Source organism: Chiloscyllium plagiosum, chromosome 2 (assembly GCF_004010195.1).
Source record: "Chiloscyllium plagiosum isolate BGI_BamShark_2017 chromosome 2, ASM401019v2, whole genome shotgun sequence".
Classification (NCBI taxonomy): domain Eukaryota; kingdom Metazoa; phylum Chordata; class Chondrichthyes; order Orectolobiformes; family Hemiscylliidae; genus Chiloscyllium; species Chiloscyllium plagiosum.
The window spans coordinates 143777495-143801786 of record NC_057711.1 but is presented as its reverse complement, the minus strand read 5'-3'; the positions used below and the strand labels follow the sequence as shown (position 1 = coordinate 143801786).

At 42.5% G+C, this 24292-nt stretch overlaps 1 protein-coding gene across 4 annotated transcripts in view; it reads right to left on the bottom strand.

Moving 5' to 3' along the window:
* LOC122564906 (methylcytosine dioxygenase TET2-like) overlaps positions 1–24292 on the bottom strand; it is a 194705-nt gene that overhangs the window by 141360 nt on the left and 29053 nt on the right. Inside the window, exon 3 of one of the 4 annotated variants that reach the window (XM_043720365.1) lies at positions 11775–11822. The exons of the other annotated variants lie outside the window; for them this stretch is intronic. The gene's annotated coding sequence lies outside the window, so the exon portion shown is untranslated. The remainder of the gene's footprint in view (positions 1–11774; positions 11823–24292) is intronic. 4 annotated transcript variants of the gene reach the window in all.

Sequence of the window (24292 nt, the reverse complement as noted above, 5' to 3'; positions counted from 1 at the left end):
CTGCGACTTCACTTTCAAGAAGCTATGAACCTGCACTCCAAGGTCTCTTTGTTCAGCAACACTCCCTAGGACCTTACCATTAAGTGTATAAATCCTGCTAAGATTTGCTTTCCCAAAATGCAGCACCTTGTATTTATCCGAATTAAACTCCATCTGCCACATCTCAGCCCATTGGCCCATCTGGTCAAGATCTTGTTGTAATCTGAAGCAAACCTCTTCGCTGTCCACTACACCTCCAATTTTGGTGTCATCTGCAAACTTACTATCAAATTAAGTCTAGATGAAAGTCTGCTACTTTTATTTTGTTGGATTCTGTATGATACTGGATTGAAAATAATTTACTGTGACAGAAATGGCAATAACTACCAACAACGTGATTAGAAAACAAGCAACAAACGCACTCAAATGTGCAACAGAAGGCAAAGGCAATCAATCGCTGGACTGTTAATCCAGAGATCCAGGTCACTTTCTGGGGGCCCAGGTTCGAATCCTACCACAGCAGACAGTGTGATTTGAATTCAATAAATATCGGGAATTAAAGAGTGTACTGAAAACTATGAATCCATTGCCAAATGTTGGGAAAAACACACCTGATTCATTCATGTCCTTTAGGGAAGGAAACAGCTATCCTTACCTGGTCTGGCCTACATGTGACTCCAGACCCACAGCAAAGTGGCTGACTCTTAACTGCTCTCTAAGCAATTGGGAAGGAGTAATAAATGCTGGCCTAGCCAGCGATGTCATCATCCCATGAATGAAAAAAAGATGGATATTTGATCAATAGTGTTGCCATACAAAGGCTTGGTCAGGCTCTATTTGGAGTACTGCATTTAGTTTGGACACAGCACATAGAAAATTTTATTCTCTAACATTATATATGGAGCTTGGAAGGGGCACATAGCAGTTCCACCAGAATGATATGGGGGTTACAACTGTATGGCAGCAAACAATGTCTCCACACAGCCTGTGCATAAATTGGAACTTTTTGGTTATTCAGCAACTTTAACAGACGCTGTGCAATTAAATAAATCACTTGTGCATTACCAAACCAAAACGATGGAAATGTTGCTTTAGATTGTTATGTTTGAGTAGAAGATAGTGAGGACTGCAGATGCTGGAGACGTCAGACTCTACAAAGTGTGGAGCTGGAAAAAGCACAACAGGGCGGAGAGCATCAGAGGTGCAAGAGAGAGTCGACGTTTCGGGCTTAATCCTTCACCAGTACCCTTGGAGAAGTCAGAGTCGATAAAGTGTGGCTGGAGAAGTCCTGATGAAGGGTTAAGTTTGAAACATCAAGTCTCTTGTTCCTCAGATGCTGCCTGACCTGTTGTACTTTTTTTTAGTGCCAAACGTTATCGACTTATGTTGTGAGGGCACTTACATAAACTGAGCTTGTATTGTAATGTCTTTGAGTTCAGAAAATATCTAATTGGAGTGGTTACAATGTTCAAATGGTTTAGTGGGTTAGATAAAGGAACAGCAGTACAACCTTGATTATCCAGATATCGATTATCCAAATTTTGCATTATCTGAACAAGATCTCAAGGTCCTGATGCTTTGGTAAACTGTGTTATCTGAACTTTTGATTATCCAAACAAAATATTCTCTGCCCATGTCGCTTGGATAATTGAGATTACCCTCTTGTGGGATAATCAAGTCCATGAGGAAATGATGTTAATGCTGGAGGCAGGCTATTTTGGAAGGGAATCGACACACATTCTTCTCACAAAAGGGAATAACAATTTGAAATTCTTTGCCTGAATAGGTGGTGGACGCTGAGATTGCTGGAGCTTTCAAGACTGAGTTGGATGCAATTTTATAATTACATCAGGATATTGGAGGCTGTGGGTCAACAGTGGCTGAATTTGTGGGGTGGACAAATTCTCCATTATCTATTTTAAGGTGGAACAGGTTTGAGGAGTTGAATAGCATAGTCCTGTGCCTATGTTCCTCAACTGAGATATATCAAAAAAGATAGCACGTTTAAAGCTCAATTTTGAGACACATAATGGATTGAGTTAGGAGATGAGACTGACAACTTTCAGGATTCATAAATATTGCTAATTATTTCATTTGTTTAATTGTATTAAATCCTGTAATAGGAATGCCCCATTTTAAAGAATACCACATGTATTAATTGTTTGTGCAAGAGTGCTGGTACATCATTCGTAAGGACTCGCGCATAGTACTGTCTAAAGTGCTCATCTGCTCTTGCTGTAGGCGAAACAACTGGGAAAGTGTTAAAACTCAAGTCAGTGATTCGGAAGTCCCAAAGTCCCATCTGCCGCCTGATTAAATTCTAGGTTAACGTATCCATGTGATGCAATTAAACGTCAGAAGGGGAATCCCTGCAAATGTACTTTGACTGATAAGAGAGCTGCCAGCGGTGCTGCTATTAATAGGCATGCTAGGGCTAGATTCCAGACAGTGAGATCCATGCCAGGGTTTAGTGAGGATTGGACTTTCATGTCACAGCTGGTTACACCCACTGAAATGTCTCCCTACATATGTGATAACAAAGGCTGAGTAACTTGAGTACTCTGTGCTTAAATTAGAACCGCCTGCTTTGATACAACACACATTTTGTACCAATGCCCATACAGAAAAAGAATTTTAAATACCTCAGCGTTTGTAGTGCAACAGACCAGTGTCCATTCAACCAGGAATGGCCATTTGTAGTGAACTGTTTGCTCATTAACCCTGGTGTAAACTACTAAAACCTTTCAACTTGCCTAACCCTGTCAAACATCAACTTTGCATTCTTAAAAGTCAGTCTCTTATGTTACTGTATCACATCCATTTGATGAGTCAGTTATAAATTCTCTAAGGAATTAGCTCATTACAGAGCCAAAGTCTTGATATTTCCACTTTCTCTCTACCCAAGATACAGAAACGGTGCCAGTAATGTCAATATTATTGTGTTGACACTCCAGTGAGGTCAGAGATCAAAATTCCAAATAAACTGAGGATTTTTGGTCCTGTTGAAATCCATTTTACTGCACAAACTCCAAAGTAGTTTACTGATCTAACAGTGGCTACATTGAAATGACTTGTCTTGATCATCTTCCTATTAAAGTCAATGACATCATCCACGTTGGAGAGTTGGCTACAAAACAGTCAAAAATACAAGAAATAGGAGCAGGAGTAGATCATGTGGCTTAACAAGCATACTCCACAATTTAATATAATAATGGACTTCAATTCCAATCACCATATCCCTGATTCTCTGACGTGCCACAACAGTAATGAGAAAACATAACCCTACAAAAAGGACAGAATTAACCATTAAGTTACAGACAATCGTGTTTAGATCTATCAATTCTTAATTTAATCTTTAAACTAAGCCCAAAATGCTCTCAATCACTCTACATATCCACTCAAATACTTACTGACTATCTTGTGAGCTGTTGCTCTTTAGGATAAGAAGCTAGGAATCCCAAGTGGATCTTTGCTAGGAGGATGTCAGAGTAGACAAATACCATCAAGATAAAGAACTTGCATCTATAAAGTGTACTTCACTATCTTAGTCTGTCCAAAGAGTTTTGCATCCAATGCAGTTCTTTTGGAGTGTAGTCACTGTAGAAATGCATGAGATACAGAAACTTTGCATACAGCAAAATCCCACAAAGAGCAACAAGATGAATAATCCTTATCATCTGTTCTGGGCATTGCTTGAGGATCAATGTTGTCTAAAATACCAGGATAAGACTTATGGTCATACTGCTGTGTGACCTTTAGCATTTTTCTAAGACAGTAAATGGGGCCTCACTTTAACATCTAATCTGAAAGTTGCCGCCATCTCAGACAGTGTCAATACAGATTACATGCTTACACCAATGGATTGAGACCTGAACCCCTGACCTTCTGATTCAGAGGTGAGTGTTAGAAATGAGTGAATGCTGGCATTATCTTGAAGCGCTTCTCAGCTGGATATCCCTGGACTTTCAATTGTTCTCATTTAAAGTAAGTTCTTTTTAGAACTGTATTCGCACTGCAAGTTTAACGTTGACATGGTGGTTTTGCCTCCACCATAAGTTGCCTTCACTTGCTAGCATCAGAATAGGCTTGACCACTGTTAGCTGATGGTCTACATTGATAATACTGGCAGCATCCTGGCACAACTGTATCAGATGTTTGATTCCACAATTTCCAGACATTTTCTGCCATAACTTGCTTAACTGGTGATAAATCTCAATATCTATTTAATAGAGTGAAAATAGGGTCTGTGTAAAAGGTAAAAACCTACTGTTATTTACCAAATGTTCACTGTATCTCACAATGCATCATATTTTGAATTCCCTCGAGGTTATCTCAGTTGAGAATTTTTTTATTTTATGTCATTCCAATGACTAACTATCTTGCACAACTCTCAGGGGGAGGCAGAGAGCTGACGCATTTAGAATGTTTGGAATAAACAAGATAGTTCACTTCTCAATTCTGTAACTATGAGGGGGAAATGCTGAGAACTGCCTTGGTTTTGGGTTATTGCTGTTTCTTATTTGCATTTGTTACTTGGATTCAGAATATTACTGCAAATAGCTCAGATTGGCTAGGTACACCAAGCTAATGAGGAGTGTTTGATGGGACAATGTGGCTGCAGAACTTACAGAATGTGATGGACAAAATATACAAAGCTGCAGAGAACAATGGCAGATGAAATTTAGCACAGGCAAGTGTGCCACAAAAAGGAGGAATGCACAAGACAGAGACATACTGCAATGTTGAAAACAAGTGATATACACATTCTATGCTGAAATATCGATGAAGGAAGCTGAAGTAGCTTGGAGGAGATCTAGTAGACTCAATATATCCAACTTGTGCAAAGTAACAATTAACATCCTATTGGATTTATTAAAATACATCACACAAATACTAATACAAGGCAGATGAAATAATGGTCAAACTGTACTGCATGCTGGTCAGATTATGCCTTCAGCACTTTATCCAGTTCTGGTAAACATGAGCAAGATATTCATGTACTGGAAATTCATGTCAAAGATCTAGATTATGAGGAAGGACTGAAGATACTTGGGCTGTCCTGCCTGGATAACAGGCTTTTACAGGAGGATGTTAATGAGTGGAATAGTCAAAATATTGCTTTCAATTAAACGTGTAGATCAACGCCTTACCGGTTCAGCCTAGCAAGAGGTAAATGTAAGACTGCTGTCAGGAAATCCATCTTGACACACAGTGATTAATACACATTTCCCTCAGTGCACAGAATTATGAATATATAAACTTTAGTGTCTTTGTTCACTACCCCTTACTCTCTGTCCATACAACACTGTTTGGTTGCCTCTACCTTTCCAACAATAGTTTAGTCCTAGACTTTAGCCCAGTTGAGAAACATGATGGTAACCTGAGCAATGTACACATCTCCACAGCGAAACAGAATACCTGGCCTGTGACAGGGGTGTTGTCAATGTATAAGTAGAAAGCTCCTCTGATTCTTCAGCTGGAGATCCACTGTCCTACAACTTGCATTTAAAGATTGTCTTGAGTATATAGAAGTTTGGAGTGATCTAATTAAGGCATTTTCAATTCTACGGGGATCTGTAACATAGATACAGTAAAAAAAATATTTCCTCTGTTGGGAATCAAGAATGCAGGCACATCATCATAAAATTAGAACAAGGCCATTGGGAGTGAAATTGAGAAGCACTTTCTCACACAAAGGAAGATGAATACTTTCCCTAACACCACCACCATATTCCATTCCCACTCTCCCCAAATCCCCCAAAACACACACAACACTGGTGACACTGCAACAACTGAAAGACTAAAGATTTGTATTAGGTAAAAAAAAAGTATCTACGGACATAGAATGAGGGGCAAGTAGAATTGAACTGCAGGTCAGCTAATGGTTTTGCAAGCTAGTTTCAAAGTTTTCAATGTTCTATTCCTGTTCCTATGTCCTACTGATAAACATGCATTTGTAAAAACGATTATAAAAAGGGCATTATTTTCTGAAATGAAATAGAGCATTGGTTTATATCAGCCACCATTCACTACTCTATATAAAGAAACTCAGTTACACCATGGCTGTGGAATGACCTCAAACTGGTTTTCTATCGGGGCCAGTTGAAATATGGCATTTGCACGTTTCACCTCAAACACAATGAGATGTTCAAATGCATGCAAAGCAGCCGTGCTCTCAGTTTAAAATCCATAGCAATCAAGTTAGCACACTGAAGCGAAGCTTTATTACATATTTGCAGTAAATTATTCAGTTCCAAACCAGTCGGATAGCCTCAGTAAACACTTATGTGATAGGCAGCTACATGTGACAACAGAAACATCTGCGCAAAACTTTCAGGGTAGAAAAAAACTGCAGAGTTTGCTACTTACACAGTAAACACTGGAATCCTAGGGTCAGCTCAGGATAACTTACTTGATGCCACATGTGCAGAGCTCTTATTACAGCAGGCAGGCACAGCATTTTCTCTTCTCCTCCCCCAACTACATACACCACATGCAATAACACAAAGACGCAGATCACAGACACCGCCACAGTGAGAGAGAGACCCACACATTAAACACACAAGTAACACACCCAAAAACATGCACAAAGCCACAGGCACAAATGCACAACACAGAGATGCACACATACTGAGAACAGATAGACACCAACGCAAGTGCCAATACACAAGTGACATACAAACAATATATAAAATCTGAAAATTACAAATACTTCCCGATGCTCTTGGGTACACACATTAAATCACATGTAAATACAAGTACATACATAAGACAATAAGATGTAGCCCGTTCAACCCATCTGCTCTACCACTCAATGAGGTCATGGCTGATCTGATATTCCCCAACTCCACTTTCTTGCCTTTTCCATACATCCCCTTGATTCTCTTACTGATAAGACCATAAGACATATATCCTTACTGTGGTGCATACGCAAATGCATTCATAGAATCCCTACAGTGTGGAAACAGGCCATTTGGCCAATAAATACACACAAACTCTCCAAACAGGATCTCATCCAGACCCACCCTCAGTCTATCCCTGTAATCCTGCATTTTCCATGGCTAATCCACCTAACCTACACATCCCTGAACACAATGGACAACTTAGCATAGCCAATCCACCTAACCTGCACATCTTTGGACTGTGGGAGGAAACTAAAGCACCCGGAAGATACCCACACAGTCACGGGGAGAATGTGTAAACTCCATCCAGACAGTGACCAGAGGCTGGAATTGAACCTGGGTTCCTGCCTGTGAGGCAGCAATGCTAACCACTGAGCCACCATGCCGCCTATTTGCAAACATTCAAACTAAAAAAAAGCATGAACTGGCACTCACAAAAGGAAGAAATACATAGGCACATACAAGCACAAACATACACACAATACACAGATATGTGCACACAAGCACGCAGGGTGGAATCTTCTATGGGTCTGAGCAACGTTGGTTATGGCACGATTTGTGTGAAGTCATTCAAAAAAGGTTAACAAGGCTCCTTTCAACATTTGAAGCACCTCGCTCCATATTTTATGTTTTTGCCATCTGGTGAGGCAACTTTCTCTAGTTAGCAGTGAGCTGCCGAATAAGGGGATTATTACTTGTTAAAATGCCTTATGGGACACCAGACAGGCTGAATATTAATAATGGCCGAGGGGTGACATTATAGAGGTTTCTAAAATCATGAGTGACATGGTTAAGGTGAATAGCCAAGGTCATATTCCTAGCGTGGTGGTGGTGGTCCAAAACTAAAGGGCGTAAATTCAAGGTGAGAGGTGAAGATTTAAAAAACGGACCTGATGGGTAACTTTAATAGGAAGGGTTTAAGAGGAAAATGGGTCAAATATTGCCAAATGGCACTAGATCAGTTTAGGATAGCTGGTCAGTGTGGAGGAATTGGACTGAAGGGTGTGTTTCCGTGCTGGAAATCTGATTCAATCTACAGCTTCCGTGCAAACATGCCAGGTATTGAGAAGTCTTGCAGTGAAAGTCAAAGCAGGTACCTGGTGAGCACCTCAGAGCACAAGATATGGGCACTACACACGTGTAGCCCTTGTCCATGAACACCATCATTAGACATTTACCATTTGCTCATGGCCATCATGACACCTCTCCAATACACTCCATCACTGTGCTCAGAAAGCACAGGATTCCACTACAGGGTGCACCAGCACCTAGCATTGAAAAGCTGTGATCACACGGTGTATACAGTTCACAGGTTGGACCTCAGGGACACTCACCTGCTCTCATAACACTCACCTACTTTGTGCCTACCTGGATAGAACATAGAAGAATACAGCGCAGTACAGGCCCTTTGGCCCTCGATGTTGCGCCGATCCAAGCCCACCTAACCTACACTAGCGCACTATCCTCCATATGCCTATCCAATGCCCGCTTAAATGCCCATAAAGAGGGAGAGTCCACCACTGCTACTGGCAGGGCATTCCATGAACTCACGACTCGCTGAGTAAAGAACCTACCCCTAACATCTGTCCTATACCTACCACCCCTTAATTTAAAGCTATGCCCCCTCGTAATAGCTTGCACCATCCTTGCCTTGCGTGTTAGAGCTTTAGTCAGAACCCATTGCTTTCAGAAATGGCGTTCTGACACTTTCTTTTAACTCCAGCATACAGACAGAATGCTTGTCTTGCTTCTCAGTAGACTCAGGTGGAGAAAGGCACAGCGACAACAGGTACACAGTGGCAACAAGGTAACACCTGAAGCACACACCAATGGTTGTACTGCAGCTGCCACACATTCAACAACCAAATAGCCACATAGACAAGACCACATCGGTTTGCAATGTGAGGGGCTGCAGCTGTTTGTCAGGGATCCCGGTGCCATCAGTCACTGGCACAACCCACACAGGATTCAGGGACTTGACCACGATAAGTTGCCAACTTGGACATTCATAGCCAGGGGGTGGGCAGTGATTTGTGCTGTTGGGCCAGCAGTTAGGGGAATAGTGCTAGGGAGCTGCAAACAGAGGTCAGGGGTCTGGCAAGTCACGTATGAAGTATACCACGTCATCCTGGTGTGATGTGCTCTGGACAACTGGAGTAGGCAATATACCAAATGCTGAGGAAGTGAGGCAATGGAATCAGTCTTCGGAGGATGTTGGAGGGGAGGAAACCCTCGTGGATGACAGAGCTCAACTGTTTTGGAGGACCTGCCTGATCTCAGTTCTGGTAGATGGGAACGAGGTGCAGCAGATAATTACAGGCAATTAGTGGTCATTGGTCACTGTGCCATCGTTTAGGTGAAGGTGAGATTCAGCCTCTATTAGTTGTGTGTCTCTAACTAAAAGCTGATGTTTGGAATTGTCCAATTGCTTGCCTGAAAGTGCTGGTCTCCTACTGGACTAGCTGAAAGTCCGAGCATTGGGAACAGAGCAGCAACGTCACTGAGGTGGGGAGTGGTGTTCAGATAGGTTACAGTTACAGGCAGATAAACTGGTGATTAAACAGTGATCAGGGTGAGAGAATGGGAATGTACGCTTGAGGGAGTGTCAACCATACCAGCTGTGAGCAGGCTGCTGGCAGGGGGGGAAAACACCCAACTGCCCAGATTGCCAATGACTTTCCAAGTGCACAACAGTCTTTCAAAGCTGACGTGGGTGTGAAGGATGCTGGTCTTTTTGCAGATAGTGCTGGATGATGCATTGCTCCGAGAATGGGCCCATGGTAAAATGGGCTAGATTTGGACATGCAAGATGCCATAAGGGCAAAGTGTTCTAGTTGGAGAAGGAGCAAATTATTGCAGCTGCTGGAATCTGTAATGAGGGGAGTTGGTAAGAGACAGTAGTAAACGCACTAGGCCTTATGGCAAAAGACACTCTAGAAAACTCTATGTAACTCATGCTTAGCTAAAACAAATATAAGATTCAGTCCATAGATATGGAAAAACATAAATGCATGACACATATATATGTACAACTGTATCCCAGCACATGGGTCTAAGAATTTGATTCAGTCCATTAGCAGGGATGTTGATTGTAACCTATGGTTACCCCATTCTAGGTAAAGTAATGAGTCATCCCACAAAAGACTTGGAGCAAGTGGCTGGGGATGGCAACGCTCAATAAATGGCCACTGTGAAACTGAGCGGCCAAACGTGTGTGGTCAAAGTCAGTCAGTCTCTTCATCTCCCAATGACACATCCTACCTATCTCACTGTCACTCATGTTGCTCCATGACACACAGCCCTATCATACTGCAATCAACATGCCTAACACACTCACACTCCATCTCATTTTCACACAACCCCCGCACTGCTTCACCATAGTTCTAGCTATGACAGATATCGCAGTCCAATGAGCATTTTCTTGGTGAAATGCAACTGCTGTGGAGTCCCTTTCTAACTGAACGGGAGGTAGGAGTGCTCCCGAGAGATCCTTGGTGAGTGGAGCTCTCTGTTGAGAGCTCTCCTCCTCCTTTTATCATAACTTTGTTTCAGTTGTCTATGCTCTATCTCCCTCTCAGGCTATAGCCAAAGAGGGCCTGCTCCCATTGCTGATAGCAGGCTTTCTGCTGACAGAGCTCCAAGCATCCTTCTGGCCAGCCACTTCCTTCCGACTGCAACTCCTCTAACAACTTCCACTGCTGTAACTGAAAGTCTAAAAGCACTTCAGCTGAAAGATCTTTGCTGATCCCTTTGAACAGCATTAAGTGGGGGGTGAATGGAGAGGAAGAGATGGGGGTCCCTCCTTGGGTTGAATGTATGTTCACCTGATGGTCTTTAAGAGGATATTAAAAGATGGTGCCTGCAAGAATGAAGACCGTAGGTTTGTCATGACATCACTGATGCTGTTTGATGGAATTTACTCACATGCTTCTCCTCCATGTACCGCACATTCTGACAAATGCAGCATACCACACTATCCCTGCTAGAAGAAAGTGGAGCTGAAAGTGTGTTGCTGGAAAAGCGCAGCAGATCAGGCAGCATCCAAGGAGCAGGAGAATCGACGTTTCGGGCATAAGCCCTTCTTCAGGAATCCTGAAGAATCAGCCCTTCCTGCCCGAAATGTCGATACTCCTGCTCCATGGATGCTGCCTGACCTGGTGCGCTTTTCCAGCAACACATTTTCAACTCTGATCTCCAGCATCTGCAGTCCTCACTTTCTCCGAGAAGAAACTGGAAGCAATTTCATGCCATTCTCCATCTCTGTGCTTAAGGGCCTACATCAGTAGCACTATGGAATTTTGCTGCTACAGATACACACATTTATCCAGAGATATGTGCGCACACACACTAATACATAACACCTACATATATGTTATATACACACACAGATGCAAGATTCTTAGACAAATCAATTCACAGATAAAACAGATCTCTCTCTCTCTCTCTCTCCCTCTCTCTCTCAGAAACAGACACATTTACACAGTCACAAAAAAATACAATGCACAAACATAAATGCATGCACATGTGCGCTTGCGCATACACACACATGTACATGCATATAGAGATACAGTGGCTGAGATGGTTTCAGTGGACTAGAAGCTGCATGCAGCTGTATAATGAACCTAACATGCAGTCATGCTGTTCAAGTTCAAATTCTGTCAATGACAGAATTATGCTACAGATAGGGGGCTACCTGAGTAGCACAAAGGTCATGTAATTTCTCACAGATATTATGCTGCCTGGTGTTTCAGATACACTTAAATGTCCCAGTGTTACACCTTTCTTTCTAAGGCTTCACTGAACAAAGGATATTTAAATTGTGTTCATGTCCAACAGTTTAGAAACTTTCTAAAATAATAACGGACAGTTTGAGTTGGCAAAATCCCCTCTTACCGTAGTGTTGTCTGACCATTTGGGCTGGTCAGCTCACTTTAGTTGGATCTGAAGAGAAAACAATAAATGTTTACATTGCACCTTATATTTTCTGTTAAACCAAAGCTCTTCAAAACCTATCAATTTTTTTTTATTCAATCAACTAACCATTTTCAAAATCATTCAACTGTTTTAGCGAATCCAATCAACCATAATCATGGCCATTCAAGCATTTCCACTCCAGATCAATCAAGTAATGCCCGATTTCATTCCCAATCAACTATTTTGAAGATTGTGGTTATGTCGGTAAACACAACAGACAATTTGAGAACAAGTACAGTACTTGCAAATGGCAGTCTATAACAATTTCTTTGATGAACGATAAATGTTGGCCAGTAAACAGGATACTATCATAGGATCTTTTTGATCCATTGGAGAAAGGAGGTGGGGCTTCAGTTTAATGTATTACCCAAAATGTGGCTCCCCCAACAATGCAGTACTCCCTCTTGACTGCTGATGCATCAGCTAGATTATTCATTCAAGTACATAGTGACCCGAACAATCTAATGCAAATACTCAACGTGCCCAAACTAGGTGAAACAAGTGAATGAGAGATCGAGAGCAACTGGAACTTTGCATGATGAGGATTGTATAGAAGTTCCACTGTGGGATGTACACAAATAATTTCCTCCTCATATTGAATGCAGTAATTTGGTACAACTTTAGCATTACATGGCTCAGTTAGCAACACCATCTGAGTTGCAAGATTATAATTCCCTCAAACTCTGAAAATAGGATTTAGAGTGACAGTTAATGTAATATCATGGGACTATTGTACTGTTTGATGTTATACAGACAGGATGTACATCGCGGAAACAGAAACTTCGGTCCAACTCATTCGCACTGATCAGCTCATCCTAACCTAATCTAATCTAGTCCCATTTGTCAGCACTTGGCCCATATCCCTCTAAACCGTTCCTATTCATATACCCACCCAGGCACCTTTAAATGTTGTAACTGTACCAGCCTCCACCACTTCCTCTGGCAGCTCATTCCATACACGCACCACCCTCTGTGAAAAAGTTGCCCTTTATGGACACTTTTAAATCTTGCCCACGCTCCCCTCACCTTAAACCTATGCCCTCTAGTTCTGGACTCTGACCATGGGGAAAAGACCTGACTATTTACCCTATCCATACCCCTCAATGTTATAGACTGCTAAAGGCTATCCCTCAGCCTCCTACAATCCAGGGAAAACAGCACCAGCCTATTCAGCCTCTCCTGATAGCTCAAACCCCCCCAACACTGGCAACATCCTTGTACATCTTTGCTGAATCTTTTCAACACGTCTTTTGAAAGGATGCTACACTGAGACTCCAAACACCTGCTGAGAATATACAAGATCCCTTATGTGAAGAAAGGCAAGAAAAATAAGCTGGCCAAATTTATCTCTTGATCAGAGCACATTAACAAAAAGACTGCCTCCTATATCTCAGCATCATATGGAAATGCATTGTCAAATTCCATACTTATGCTAATGGCACATAGGTCATCACCTCCAGCTTTCATGATCACCCCACTTCCTTTTATTTGTTAGGGTCCTTGCCCAGCATCTTGTACTGGATGCAGAAATAATTCCTCAAATTAAATATTGGTAAACTTGACATCATTGTCTTTGGTCCCTGCCAAAAATTCTGGTCCCTAGCCACCAACTCGAACCCTGTTCCTGAATTTTCACAATCTAATTGCCACACTTGACCCAAGCTGAGTTTCCAATTCTTACTTCCTGATGTGTAACAGTGACAGTCCTTGTCCCAGATCAGTTTTCTTGATACTTGAAACCACATTGGCATCACTATTTTACGCGATAGCTTTGCAGAGAAGATATTTCACATCTGAGAGGTTGCATTGGAGAAGCTGGGATTGTTTTGCGTAGAGAAAGTTAAGATAGTTATCTGAGATGTTCAAAACTATTAGCAGTGTAAACAGGGTCAGGTAAGAAGAAATTGTTTCTTAGTAATAGCGTCAAGAACCAAAAGACACCAATTTAAACTGTTTGCAGAAAAAACAGAGTCAACATGAGTGAAATCCATTTTCAGATTGAGAACACATTGTGGCTCTACCAAATATCAGGCAATCAATTGTGGCTTTTAAAAGGAAGTTGGATAATTTACTAGAGGGAAAACATTTGCAACACTATAGGGAAAAGGCATGACCATAGGATTATTCACTCTTGCAAACAACTGGCACTGATACAATGGACCAAATGTGCTCTCTCTGGTGTAGACATTGTGAATACACCCATGACCTTAAATACCTCTATGTTTGACTATTTCAACAGATTTCTTAACTTGCCTTTTGTCTTCCTCAACCTATAAACCTGAGTTCTTTGAAAGCTCTGCTAAATCCAAACAGATTAGAAATCTCATTCACTATTGCATCTGTAGTACAAATGACTGCTAGTCTGGTCATGATTTGATGATTAAATTCTCACCTTTGTTTCCAAATCCTCCCATCTCTTTGTGCCTCCTTAGCTCTGTGACCTCCTTTGGCTCTGCAAACCTCAGATCGCCACACACCTCCGATACTGGCCTCAAACATAGAATGGATTTTCTTTGCTCCATTGACAGTTGTAGGATCAGCTGCCTAGGTCTAAAATTATTGGAATCCCTATATTGCTCTTCTTTTAAGAGACAAACACAATTCTGGAGAAACTCAGCAAGTCTAGCAGCATTTGTGGAAAGGGAAAGTTAGTTAATATTTTGAGTCCAGTTTGACTTCACTTTTTAGTGACTTTGTTGACCAGGCTTTTTTCACCTGTCCTAACAACTCCTTGGCTCAGTGACAAACTTTGTTTGATAATTTCTCCTGAGAAGCTTTAACAATGTTATGAAGCTACGTGAAATAAATGTGCTCTTGGTATCATTATGTGAGAGATCTAACTATCTGAAAACTGGCATCTGCACTGACTGACAAAACAGCATTGTCCCTAGTTCATTGGCTGTAAACTTCTTTGGGCTTCTGAGAGTTTAACAAGGTGCTGCACAAGTTCAGTGCTCTCTGGAATGTTCATTTCAGGTTTGATGCCCTTCTGATTTCAGGAGGAAAATGAGGCAAAGAGACATACCAATGGCTTTGTGTCCCTGCCAATGCCCTGCCACCAGAGCAGAAACCTGACAGGTTATCCTTAAATCTCTTGTCATATTTATGTGATGGTAGAGGTGAGGGCAGACCTGTGCTAGAATTCTCTGCCTTTTGGCTTTGTAGTAACTAGTGATTCAGCAGATTCTGGACAGTCTCTCTTTGGCGTTGTTTGTCAAACACAAAAAAAACAATATTTGCTTTTGTGACACTAAATTTTTTAAACTACAGTTCCTGACTCTACAGGTATTGCACTGGATGCCCACTGTATATGACTAAGATTCGCTCCCTGACAGTGGTGGACTCCTGCAATGTGGTAATGTCCTGTATCTGTAATAGGCTCGGACATAAAAGAAACTGCCTCAGGATCATTATAGTCTCAGACAAGTAGTGAAAATACAGTCCTGGCTCATCACCTGAAGTGAACCTAAATGCTAGAGATGACCAGTTAGTCATTGGTGAATACACTATAACCAGACCTGATCCAGATTTCACTGGGAGTCACCAGATACCAATCAGAAGAAGATGTTTCTCCTTAAGTGGATAAATGGTTAACTCTGATGCCCTTTCCTCTTCTTTGGACATAAACTAACAGTTCAAAAGGCAGAAATTTGATCCTGTTTGGCCTGTACAGCATAGAGCTTTACTGTGCCATACGTGACGTCCCAAGTAGCAGGAGAGGTCCTCCACAACTGCACCGTTTTAGTAACACCGTCACTCGGATTGCAGCAGTCTAACTGAAAGCCCACCATCATCTTCATTGGGGGAGTTGCCCCTCAAGAGCTGGGTGAGTGTGCTAGTCAGCTCCTGTAAAATGACTGGAGTGTTGAGCATTCTGGTGTCACCTGGACCATCCTGCCGCACATTCCTCCCACAAAAACAGAGTATCCTCGTAGGATGGACCTGGAGAGAAGAGAGCCAGGTAAAAGGCATTGATCTGGGTCCTGACACCCTCCGGATCCGAGAGGGGGAACCCGATGTCAGCCAGCAGCACAAGGAGCTGCTGATGGGTGGCACACCTTTTCCCCAGTGAGTAGATGGGGTAAGCGCAGTCCAGGTCATGGAGGAGCTCCATCTGCGACCTCACGTAGGTCCTCTGGAAGCTGACAAGCTGCGGGTCTCGGAGCACGGCCTTCTTTGCTTCATACACCCCTCACAGGGTCAGGTCCACATCAGGCTGACCAAGACGTGACTCCAGATTGAACACCACCTTCTCCAACTCCTCATTCCTGGATTTCCGCCTCTTTATTTCCCCCCACCTTCAAGCCATGTACTCCTGATGGAAGACATCGATGTGGGTCTGTTCCCCCCCCACCACCATGGCCTCAAGGAGAAGCAGCATTCCCCCCCCAACTTCCTTCTCCAGGCGGCCCAGAACCGACAAAATGAATCCCGGAACCACATCTTCCAGCTGCAGGTTCTTAAAGTGCCAGTACGGCAGCAAGCTTTAAATATAATTTATTCAAAAGTTTTTAGTCCAGGCAATTTTATTTTTCATGAAGATGATCAAAAGCATCAAACAACTTCACTCAGCCTGCCTGCATTTTAGTGTATGCTGTTCAATGCCCTTAGGCTTGGGTGGGGTCTGTTTGCAGGTACAAACACCAGCGTTCACTTAAAGTTCTGAGTCTAATACATATGATTTTTTTATACAACATTGCATTTGCAGTTAGAGTTTTAAAGAAAGAATCTGCATTTAGATAGCGCCCTCAATGACTTCCAGACATCCCAAGAACCCCACAGCCTGCTGTGAAGATCTTCCAACAAGGCACACCACTGCCAATACAACAATCTTTGATTGATAGTCACTGTTTTAGCGTACAAAACACACCAAACAATAATTCACAATACAGGGCTCCACAACTATTTTCAGAACATTGGCTGTTAAAGAATGAATATTGACCTCCTTCTCTCTTTTGAAGTATTATTACTGAGTATTACACATCCATCTGAGGGGGTAGAGTGGGCCACAGTTTAACATCTCTCTGCAGCAGCCCTCACTATTACACCGGAGTGCCAGCTGAGGCTTGTATTTGTTCCACTGAGGGGCGACTTGAACTCAGCCTGATACAGAGTTGAGTGTGGGGTGCTGGAAAAGCACAGCAACTCAGGCTGCCTCCGAGGAGCAGGAGGATCAACGTTTCTGGCAAAAGCCCTTCCTGAATTTTGAATTTTTTTGACAGACTCAAAGTAAAGCAAATGTGAATTACAACTGAGCAAATTAAATGCGAGGGCAATATCTAAAGCAGACGTCTCCATGGACTTTCAACACTCCCAATTTCAATTTCTCCATCTCAAAACCTGTATCTCCTACTTTCGTCTACTAGCCACCCCCTATCACCCAATCACTGCTATCCATGTCTGATAACCTATTCAGTGTTGCTTATCCTCTATCACCCAATCGCTTCTGTGTATCTCCTAAAGTTAATTTAGTAATAAGCATTCATTCATACTAAGCAAATGACGTTCAATTTTCTACCATTCATCTGATTGTATCCTGCTTATTGTCCATCCAATATTGTCTGTACCAATCCCACAGGTTAAAAGCATTGCCAACCAACTATTATTCCACAGAATCCCTGCTCGGTTATTGTTGATGAGGTACTTTCCTCTCTCATATGCCCTATCTCTGAAACAAACACTTGCTGATACCGTACTGCGAGAGACAAAACAGCATTACAGATGGTTCTGCTCTAACATGCATTTTGTTAATGCAAATTCACTGTAATGCGATTTAAGAATTGGGGACACTATTGCTCAAGTGCAAATTTTCAAAACATGTGTTGGCTGTTACACGATTACATCACCACCACTTTCAGCATTGTTCCTAAAGTGCGATTTTTCTATAACACGAGGTTGCACAAGAACACGCCCATCGGGTTATAGAAGAACTACCTGTATGCTCCCTTTACCATCCCTTAGTGAAATGTGCAACGTCAAACTTCAGACAGGTTCTTTCCTACAAAGTGATACGGACATCTCTCTCAACACCACTTTGGATCAGTTTTATACTAATTAAACTTTCTATCAATAACTTGACAGGGATAGAAAGGTCAAAGTTAGCAGTCACTTTACTGACTGGCTGATTTGTAAATGAAAATCTATCCATTTCATGAAACATACATCTAATTTTGGCTGTTAGTAGACTGGGGAGTGTTTGTCATGCCCTGGAAATGTGAATGGTGATTCTAAATCAGAGTTTTCAAATGTTGCCTATACATTACAAACAATGAGGAGAAACTCAAATCCCTTCCAGTGATCAGCTGAATACTATACAATTCAATGTCTGAATAGATTAAAAAAACATTTCCTGAAACTGTGAATCAAATACTTCACAACATCAGCCAATAGAGACATAGCACCAGGTGTCCTTTGGAAGAAAAGCAATTTAATGAGGACAACAGTGAACACTTTCTATTTAGTATCAAACACAAACAGATGGGATCTTAAAGGAGCCTTGAAGAAGATTGGCCATGAGAAGATCTGGGACAGAGGCCTCACTATTACTTACACAACTATCTCGATGTCAGAAACAACTCGCTGCACCACTTATTCAATTGCTGGATGTCAAGGTGAGTTTGTTAGGCAGTGGCAAGTTGCCAATTAAGAGGAACTATTTCTCAGTAATTGATCTTATTTATGGCACATCTCACCTCTATAATATGCAGTTTCCTGGCTTGGCAAATGTGCTGAACAAGAATTCTCAACACGCAGATCAGAGTGGGTAGGTGATTATTTTAGCTGCCTACTGGCTCCAAAAGACGTCCGAGACATCAGCATCTCAGGACACATTCCTTCTGCACTAGCTACACACACCCTGTCATAGAACACAGAACAATACAGGCCCTTTGACCCTTGACGTTGTGCCAACCTTTTATCCTAATCGAAGATCAAATTAACCCACATACCCTTCATGTGCCTATCCAAGAATTGCTTAAAATATTTCGAAGGCGTCTGACTCTACCTATCACTGCTGGCAGTGCATTCCACACACCCACCACTCTGTGTAAAGAACCTACCTCTGACATCTTCCCTAAACCTTCCTATAATCATCTTAAAATTATGGCCCCTTGCGATAGCCATTTCTGCCCTGGGAAAAGTCTGACTATTCACTCTATGCCTCTCAGCATTTTGTACACCTCTATCGAGTCACTTGTCATCCTTCTTCACTCCAATGAGAAAGGCCCTAGCTCCCTTAACCTCTCTTCACAAGACATGCCCTCTAGTCCAGGCAGCATCCTGGTAAATCTTCTCTGCACCCTCTCTAAAGCTTCCACATCCTTCCTATAATAAGGCGACCAGAACTGAATAGTCCAAGTGTGGTCTAAACAGGTGTCTATAGAGAGCTGCAGCATAGCTCAAACTCAATCCCCCACTAATGAAAGACAAAACACCATACACTTTCTTAACAACCCTATCAACTTGGGTGGCAACTTTGAAAGATCTATGGACATGGACCCCAAGATCCCTCTGCCTCCACACTGCCAAGAATCCTGCCTTTAACCTTGTAATCTGCATTCAAATTGGACCTTCCAAAATGAATCACTTCACACTTTTCCAGGTTGAACTCCATCTGCCACTTCTCAGCCCAGTTCTGCGTCCTATCAATGCCCCGTTGCAACCTACAACAGCCCTCCACACTATCCAACTTCATGTCATCGGGCAAACTTACTAGCCCAACCTTCCACTTCCTCATCCAAGCCATTTATAAAAATCACAAAGGGCAGAGGTCCCAGAACCGATCTCTACGGAACACCACTGGTCACCAAGCTCCAGGTTGAATACATTTAATCTACTACCACCTCTGTCTGGATACAGAAATAGCTGGCCCATACATGGGCAGGTTTCCCAGTAGACCATGCCTCCTTACTTTCTGAATGAGCCTACCATGGGAAACCTTATCAAACAACTTGCTAAAATCCACGTATAGCACATCCACAGCTCTCCCTTCAATGTGTTTTGCCACATCCTCAAAGAATTCAGTAAGGTTTATGAGGCATAACCTACCCTATCTCAAATCAAACTTATGGCTTTCCAAATAATCATAAATCCTTTCTCTGAATCCTCTCCAATAATTTGCTCATGGCAGACGTAAGACTGACTGGTCTGTAGTTCCCAGGATTATCCCTATTTCCTTTCTTGAACAAAAAATGTTTGCATCCAACTTTTTCCAGCCTTTAAGAAACCTCTCGATGTATCTCCTGAACACTCATTGCACATTGCTGCATTTCAGTGCTGCATCTCAGGCTGTAACAGCAGCTATCATGGCAATGTTGCAGCAAGGAGACTTTGCGCACAGCTTAAGCACCCAGTTGATTAATTGGAGCAGACTGCATCACTGACTTGATGGCTTGCTGTCGGTCACAGTGCTCAGTCATGCTGCATCTATCTGGATGTTCGTAGCATCCCTGCCTTGCCTTGTTCCCTCAGCCAGAGATATCAGAGTCACAGGGTTCTTCTATTGCTCCGCTGTTTAACTTTCCCTGGTTATCAGTAGATTAGTCAGGACAAGGGGTATGGCCTTTGCTGAGGGCATCCCAGCCAGTAGGTCAACCTTCGATACCAGTCCAAGGTTTTGGCCACAGTCGGGTAGTCAGAATCCTTTCCTCATAAGCAGGTGGGCAGACCATCACTTGCCATGACACCTCCTTCCCTTTAGTGGGATGAGAGAGATAGGTATACAGGAAACATAAGTGAGTGGCACAGCTGTTACAATTGGTACAAGAGGGTGGGTGGCGTCAGCAAGCGAGTAGGGTTAGTGATGTCAGGGGTTGGGGTGGGTGAAAGTGAGGGAGGGAGGGAGGATGTTGCAGGCAATAGAGAAAGAGAGTGTTTAAGCATGAGCCTTGGGAAATGGGTACTGTGGCAGAGATGGAGTCTGAGCAAACAGGGAGGAGATGGTGCCACTTACACTGACAATGCAGAAAGGTCATTGACCTTCTTCCTGCAGTCCTGTGCATTCCTTCAGGTGACTGAGACAGCTCTAACCCCAGTGGCAACCTCAGACGACAATATCTGGTATCGTGGTCTCCTCCCACGTCTACAACACCCATTCAGCAACACCTTCAGCTCCCTGCTCACAAAGTGAAGCACAAAATTTTCCTGGTTTGTCATATCTAGAACTAATCTTCGAGGAGAAAGTGAGGGCTGCAGATGCTGGAGATCAGAGCTGAATATGTGTTGCTGGAAAAGCGCAGCAGGTCAGGCAGCATCCAAGGAGCAGGAGAATCGACGTTTCGGGCATAAGTCCGAAGAAGGGCTTCCTGAAGAAGGGCTTATGCCCGAAACGTCGATTCTCCTGTTCCTTGGATGCTGTCTGACCTGCTGCACTTTTCCAGCAACACATTTTCATATCTAGAACTAATGTCAGCCATCAGGCAAGGCAGCTCCAGACTGGCAGCGAGTGACCAGTTATACACCAGCCTTTTAAAGAAGGTGCCAGCACCACGCAGGCTGCTTAACATTCCAAAATATCCCGACAGTGGCAACCTTTTGGCAACAGCCCACGATAAGATAGGACTAGAATTGGGTGAAAGGGGCCAGAGGTAGGTAGTGAATGAGGCGAGTTTGGTAAGACAGGACTAGAGCTATCGGGGGGGGGCCTCAGTGAAAACCCTCCAAAAAGAAAGTCAACGCAACTAAGATTTAGACAAAGAGTCCAATATTCAATCTAAAAATTGCTGCACTTAACATCTTTTACAGGTCTATCTTAAGTATACAACGTGTATTTACTCTTCACAATAAATACCACTGCGACTCTCCAAAAACAGTTGATCAGTCATGATTCAGTGGTAGGATCCTCACCTCGGTCAACCCTATTTGAAAGGCCTGAGCACAAGATGAGGGACGATATTGCAGCTCACTAAAAAAGGTGCCATTAATTCAAGGTCCAATGGCAACAATTGGAAGAGCAGGGGAGTTCTCCTTAATATTCTGACAAATATTTATCCCTCAATCAATGTTACTAAACAGCAGAATATTGGGTCATTATCACATTGCTATTTGTGAGACCCAGCATATTGGCTCCTGTTCTTCTCATAGTTCAACAGTGAACACACCTGAAACGTGCTCCAGAGCTGTAAGGTATTTATATAAACTCACAACTTCAACATTTTCCTTTTTGTTACAGCAGGGTCATTGCTGCAGCAGGAGCTGCATTGCTGTTTTACTGTTAGTTGTTCTTACCTTCATTTTAACCATGACATTTTTCTGGTTAAACAGGCGAAAATCAACATTGTCTTTGCTCTGCTTGAGATTTTCAGTGATCTCTCAAACTGATCTTTGAAAGAGCACTCATTCCCAACCAGGCGTGTTGGAACTGGTATTCAGCCTGCAGCGAGATTCACTGCTCCCTGATGGGTTACCCAAGGTGAAGGAGGATAGCTGAGGTCTTTGTGTGCACTACACACACACACACACACACACACACGGGAGGAATGCTGGGGCGTGAACACCCACGCCTTTCCATATAAATACGGAAATTATTTCACAGATTGTGCAGGGAACCACTCGCAGCAGGATTGTAAAAGTTACTTAGTAGTGTGGGTGTGCAAAATAAATGCTTTCAGAAATGGGATCAATGTATGCTGCTGCTTTGAGTAGCTAGAGGGCTGCTGTCATGGGTGTGTGTCTTGTTTGCACCATCCTCATACACTGACTTTAGCGGGTCTGCAACCATTCCATGACAGTGTATGGTCCCTGTCCAAATTTGGAGGCCTGAAAATTACATTATATTCTGGTTTTTGTTTAATAGTTTGATTAAAGTGTATCATGGCATAACAATATGGATTTACTTGGGGACATTACTTCAAAGCATTGCGGATACAATATGAAGCAATTACAATGCTGAGTGTGGAGTACACCCTTCATACAATTCAAACTACAATTATACATTTGAAGGGAGGGAATGTTGCTGTTGGGAAGAGGGAATCTGTGTTGTTATTTATTGAAGAACTTTATTTTTGTCTCTGCCTTGTTACCAGCTGCAGTTCCCTCTGAAAAACAACATGTTTAGCCCCTGCCACAATCTTCATTTTATTGGCATTGATTTTATTCTCCACAATGGTAACTGTCTCAGGATGAACCAGAGGGTGCTCAGCACTGGCAAATTATTCCAACCTGGACTGAGCTTCCAACCCAATATCCTAACCATTAAAGTCAAACTACTTCCACTTCTGTAAACTGCCCATTGCAGCTCCTTCCTCTCTTCGCCCATTGGCTGCTGAAACCCTCATCCATGTTCCTCATAACATCAGGTTCAAGGCACTGTTGGCCAACTTCCCATTTTTCACTTGGCTTAAATTTGAACTCACTTAGCACTCACTAACATGAATCAAATCACATTTTCCCATCAGCTCTGTTCTCCTAACCCACACTGGCTCCCAGTCTACAAAAGCCTCAGTTTAAGAGTTCTCATCCTTGCTTACAAATCCCTCAATAACTTTGTGTCTCCATTACATAATAATCTTGTTCAGTCATATAACCCTCCAAGTGTACCCACTTTAATCTGGCCTCATGCATCTGCAGATCCCTTTGCTTCCAACATTAGTGACCATTCCTTTAGCTTGGTCACAGCTTTGGAATTCTTTCCTTAAGGCTGTGTGGGTCTCTGTCCCTCCCTTAAAAGCTATTCCTTTAACTAACATTTTGGTTGTCTTTTCTAATACTTTGTTTGTTAGACCTGATGTCAACTTTTATTTGATTACATCTCAGTAAAGCAACATAGGACATTTTACTCTTTTAAAACACGCTATGGAAAGACAAGCTTTTGCTGGTGATGTCAAGCAAAAATAAAGTTCTTCAAACAACCAACAAAAAAATGTAGTAACGACATCAGCATAATGGATGATGTCACACTATTAATTCAATGCAATTTTTAAATTTTGCTAAGGAAAACAGTATAGAAATCTGGAAGTAAGACACAGATCTGCCGCCACACAATTCATTTAGAACATAATTTTCAAATAAACATACATTTTCATTGTGTATTTTAACGAAGCTCTCTATTAGCATGAACTCCACCGGAGTGCCTGCAAAGTGACAGAAGATTACAGAAAGACAATGAATGAAACCAAACCCTTTGAAAGGATTGAGGACAGGATCACACTCAGGGACATTAAGTCACACAGTGCATCAGGCACTGCAGGAACTAAGGAAAAAGTGAGGACTGCAGATGCTGGAGATCAGAGCTGAAAATGTGTTGCTGGAAAAGCGCAGCGGGTCAGGCAGCATCCAAGGAGCAGGAGAATCGACGTTTCGGGCATAAGCCCTTCTTCAGGAATGAGGAAAGTGTGCCAAGGAGGCTAAGATAAAAGGTAGAGCGGAGGGACTTGGGGGAGGGGCATTGGAAATGCGATAGGTGGAAGGAGGTTAAGGTGAGGGTGATAGGCCGGAGTGGG